Below are 5,273 nucleotides of genomic sequence, written 5' to 3'. Positions count from 1 at the left end.
ATCTAATATTTAATATTTGTTTCTATAAAAGACACTTAATTATTCATATTTTTTTAATATCTATCTAAACCAAGAGGATACTATTATATTTATCCTCCTTTAAGTAGGTATCTGTCTATCTTAACCTTGAATAAAAATACACCTGAATTGTTATTTTTTTTTGAAGTAAATATTGAATTAAGCCTTGATTTATCCACCGCAGTGGCCATCTAGGTCACAAGTGGAGGACACCAATTTGCCTCCTAACATAGTATGTCGGTTTTTGTTTAGTTTTTGCGAGAAACTTTCACACACTTTGTTTTTATACGTTTGTATATTTTATAAGGGTTGAGTTTTTTGATCAATGTTTGATGTTTGTTACTAACTTATATACACGTATTTATCTTACACGCACTACCAGGTCTCATTATAGTTTGTTTAGTTATGCCGCAATGGGCTTTTTTACCATAATTTTGTTCTAAATATTGCATAAACCATTCGAAATTTTCACACAGATTTTTTTCTTTTAAAGTCAAAATAATGACAGAAACACACAGACGCAAAGAAAAGCAATCTGTACATACACCAATGTTATCAAAAGATACTAAATTTTAGATTCAACAAACCCAGCATGGTGATGCTTTGCCCCAGTTATAATGGGGCAAAGGACTATAAAGGACCGGTATTTTCGTACCTTAGGACAAATCGAAATCTATTCGTAATAATAACAAAAACAAAGTTAGAATGGTAGACAGAGAATGACCGAGTATTTCTATTTTTAACCAAAGCTACGTACTGTTTGCGTCCGGAAGCAAGATTTTGTGCTATTTTTATTCTACCCTATTATAAAGCGATTGTGCGAACAGGTAGTTTATTACGACATTGTTAAAACATGCCCGGCTAGCTCAGTCGGTAGAGCATGAGACTCTTAATCTCAGGGTCGTGGGTTCGAGCCCCACGTTGGGCGCTTACTTTTTGTTACTCTTCAAAGTTTATTTAATATAATTTTGTATGAGTGAGACAACATTCTTCTTAAAAGTTAAGGTTTTTTGTAGGCAGGTATTAGTTTTGATCCCGAAAGTGATAATCAGAATATACTGGTGTTTATTAAAGTCATTTGAAACAAATAACAAAAATAAATGTTAAGTAATCTTCACACTGTGGGACAACTTTAACAAATATAATAAATCTGTTCATTTTTTCTAAATTAATATGTTTAAGTACTTGACCAAAAATAAGCGCCCAACGTGGGGCTCGAACCCACGACCCTGAGATTAAGAGTCTCATGCTCTACCGACTGAGCTAGCCGGGCATGTATGCTCCTGTCGTAATAATCAACCCCTACAATTAAAAAATAATAAAATGTTATTACTATTTTGGTCGCTGCATTTAATTGTATTTTATATTACAGTTTGCTCACTCCACTTGTATGCGTTAAAAAACTGGTAATCGTATTGAAACTCTAATTGTGATCATATATTATTGTGTACAGTTCCTAAGTTATTTCTAGAGAATAATAAAATCAGACATCACATCTTCTCCGTTCCAATTACTTGTAGCGTAATTATTAACATAGTTCAAATGATCAAATAACATTAAAAAAAACCCTGACAAAACCTACCGTACTACACGTATAAGTCAACTTTAATACAAAAACAATAAACATTGAAATCCGTCTATCCGTTCGGGAGATATGACGCCAACACCGATAGACACACAGACAAACAAAAATCATTTTGTGCCCTTGTTAAAGAGAACTACCCAAGACGGTAACTTCTGAAATTCTCTCATGATCACGTTTTCAACCAAGAAAATAAAAATCTTTATAAATGTAAAAATACAGGTTTAAAAACCCACATGTAACCTAACCACACATTTTTCCTTGCACAAATTAAAGCTGGTAGCATTTTGCATCACAACCGCGTAATTTTCCTCTCATTAATTTTGCCCGCCACAGAGCCAGGTGACTTCGGCTCGCGTAATATTTTAGCAAAGCGTCCTTTGGTACGAAAATACTATTTAAAATGTAATTATTGTTGCTGTTGTATTGATTTAATTACGTACATATCTAAAACCAGTTTTTTTTATAAAATATGACTCCCGAGTATAGGAAGTAAATCGCATTTATGGAACACATAGACGCTTGTCCTATAGGGGATCGAACGAACGACTCGTCGCGTATAGTGAGTTTGGCATGTGGACCTCAACCACTCGGTTATCCGTGCAGTCTAAATATTTACAATAATAAATTTAATATGAAGTGGCCATTAATGGCACATATTAATGTTTTAGAGTAATATAATTGCAGTTGTGGAAGCGTGACAGCAAACCGTATGACCTAAAGCTGCGTCTCTTTTCCATTCATGAGAAACGAAAAAACAAATGCAATTTATATTTCTGACTTTTCAAATTTTCGAAAGAGTGTGCCCTCTCCTTTTTAATTTTGAACAAATTTGTGTGGTCATTTAACAATTGTTTGGAAGCAGTACTCGTTCCAGCTTTTGTATAAGAGGACTTCAATAGAAATAACTGTGCGTCCGGCTCAAAGGACCAGATATTTATGACGCAATCTAAACTAATTTAAAGTTTGTGGTGTTGTAGTGTGATAATCTCAGGAACTACTAAACCGATTATGAAAAATTACTTATCAACACATAGCACACCAGCTGCACGGATAGCCAAGTGTTATACGTCACTACTCTAAACGTCCAGTCAGAATCAAGAAAGATTGTTCTGAGTCTAGATGTCTTTGTACATATGAATTTTATTAAATGTTTGTGAAACTCCCCGCAACACAAGGATTTTCTCACTCAGGCTTTTAATTTTTTTACTGTCATATGCTATATACAAAACATACCTATTAAGTGGGAATGTGTCAAATAGTTGAGAGTAAAATTACGTCAATACTATACAAATAAAGAACTCTCATGTAGGCTCGAGGTAATAAACTCAATACTAAAAAGGGATAAACATCGATGTTTCCTAAAAGTTTTGGGGTTTGAACTGCGTCATACTCCCGAGTTTCAGAAACCGTATTCCTGTCTCACTCACTCATATAACTCTGTCTCTTTCTTATACAGTGTTACTTACACCCAATCAGTGATAATATTTCATTTTAGTTTCGGATCCGACAAAAACCTTATTATTGGCTAATTTAGTTTTTGTTTCTTCTTGCAATTGATTTATACGTTGATTGGCCTTGTTGGTTTAGCGTTAGATAAGTTTTATTAATACGATATTACTAGACTTAGCCAAAAAAATAGGCATTCTGTAGGTAAAGAGTCATCAGTCATATTTTTTTGAGGCAAAGAATAAAAAATTGACTAATAAATTAGGTATGCTATAATTAATGCCCTTCGAAATAACCTCAATGGTAAATTAATAAGGTGTCTTCCCTACTAATTTAGATATATACTAATATATCTATTCATCATCATAAGCCCATATTCGTCCACGTTAATAATTATATTACGCCTAAGTAACTGACATTCCACCTTTTAATTAAAAACGTTTAAATACTCCAATAAGACTTGATTTATCTTTCCTAACTATCGAACTCTTTGATGGGACACTATTGACTATTCTCCTATTTTTTTTATCATGTATTTGAATGTTATTTTCGACTTTACATGGCATGCCCGGCTAGCTCAGTCGGTAGAGCATGAGACTCTTAATCTCAGGGTCGTGGGTTCGAGCCCCACGTTGGGCGCTTACTTTTTAGACAACAATACAAACAAATGAAATAAACTGTGTTTCTTTTTAATCTTGAACTTCATTACCCAAGTGTTAACATGTTATATAAAATTATCCGTTATCCATCAATTGTTTACAATTATAGCTGTTTGCATAAAAGATAACGAAGCGCAAAATAGCGCAGTGGTTGAACGGACGCATTCTGACCAGAAGGTCACCGGTTGAATCTGTGATGTTATTTTTTGTGGGACGATTGTTACTGGGTAAAATTCTCGATCTATTTTTGATTACTGGTTTAAAGTAAACATTGATACAAAAAATGTTCTGTCTAAGATGTAAATATGAATAAAATAATGCTGTTTATTTATTAGGTCAGCTATTATCACTATGCTAAGACATGCCCGGCTAGCTCAGTCGGTAGAGCATGAGACTCTTAATCTCAGGGTCGTGGGTTCGAGCCCCACGTTGGGCGCTTAATTTTTGCATGTCAGAAAAATAGATCTCTATTTTAGTACTTATTCCAGACCCAAAAAATACAGTCTCATTTATTTTTATTGCATAATAAGGTACTTCAATTTAATTCTTATATTTCAGTATTCCTATAAAATAAAATGTACCAAAGGACCAAAAGTACCTATTGTAACAATAAAATAAAACAAAAACTCGTTAAAAAAGACGTGCTAGCATTTAACACAATGTAATATTCGAATTAAGTCTATTTGAACCGTTTTAAAAGGTACCAAAAACAATATCGTACGTTTGACAAAAAGTCAAAATAATATTAAAATAACAGAAAATTTTAAAAGCGGTTCGACGTCGAATTGCTCAATTAACTCTTCCATTCCGCCCGTAACTGGATATTTTAAAGGATTTTATTGACAATTGTCATGCCTACTACTTTATATAAAAGATAAAATAAAAGGTCCACTTCATACAATTTTCATATTGATTAAAAGTCGAGCATTTAGAAAAATCTCGGTTTAATTCTAAATTATTGATATCTTATAGAGTTCCGTACCTAAAGGAAAGATTGAAAAAATGGAACCCATTAAATGAGGCGTCCCTCTGTCAAAAGGCTGTATCTTATAAAAAATGATAGCCAAGCAGTTTAAATTTTCGCAAATATTATTGCCTCTATAAAGACAAATTCTCTTTATAACGACAACGATATTACGGATTTTAGATTTGAGGAGTCACTTATTCTATTTTCTTAGTCCCTTTTGTACGGAACTCTTATTGTCGCAAGGTGCACTTGACCGATTGTTTAACTAATTTAAAATCACAATGAAGACGTGAAACCTTTGCTTATAAAACATTATTCAGGGCAACGATTTGCAAAAAAAAAATGTTCGTTGTATGTTTCTTCAAAAGGTTTGTATGCAGTCAAGACTGCTATAATGGTGCATTTGAACCAAATGTTAGTACGTGACACTCCCTGTAATGCAACTATGATGAGGTCCGTCTAGTATTTGTTTAAATCTTTTAAATATATGGTCAAATATCAAGAAATATATCAAATATGTTCACAAACAATAGTAACGGAACGCTATGTGAAAAAATAAGATGTATATAGAAATCAGAAATCTGTAAGCAGAAGTGCG

At 33.2% G+C, this 5,273-nt stretch overlaps 4 non-coding genes across 4 annotated transcripts; 3 read left to right on the top strand and 1 right to left on the bottom strand.

Moving 5' to 3' along the window:
- The first annotated feature begins 873 nt into the window (after nt 1–873).
- Nucleotides 874–946, top strand: Trnak-cuu. The gene has a single exon. It is a non-coding gene; the product is annotated as a tRNA-Lys (tRNA).
- Nucleotides 947–1,218: 272 nt separating this feature from the next.
- Nucleotides 1,219–1,291, bottom strand: Trnak-cuu. The gene has a single exon. It is a non-coding gene; the product is annotated as a tRNA-Lys (tRNA).
- Nucleotides 1,292–3,615: 2,324 nt separating this feature from the next.
- On the top strand, nt 3,616–3,688 carry Trnak-cuu. The gene has a single exon. It is a non-coding gene; the product is annotated as a tRNA-Lys (tRNA).
- Nucleotides 3,689–4,071: 383 nt separating this feature from the next.
- Trnak-cuu lies at nt 4,072–4,144 on the top strand. The gene has a single exon. It is a non-coding gene; the product is annotated as a tRNA-Lys (tRNA).
- Nucleotides 4,145–5,273: the final 1,129 nt, after the last annotated feature.

Source organism: Trichoplusia ni, chromosome 12 (assembly GCF_003590095.1).
Source record: "Trichoplusia ni isolate ovarian cell line Hi5 chromosome 12, tn1, whole genome shotgun sequence".
NCBI lineage: Eukaryota > Metazoa > Arthropoda > Insecta > Lepidoptera > Noctuidae > Trichoplusia > Trichoplusia ni.
The sequence above is the reverse complement of the archived record's forward strand: the minus strand, read 5'-3'. Positions and strand labels throughout refer to the sequence as shown.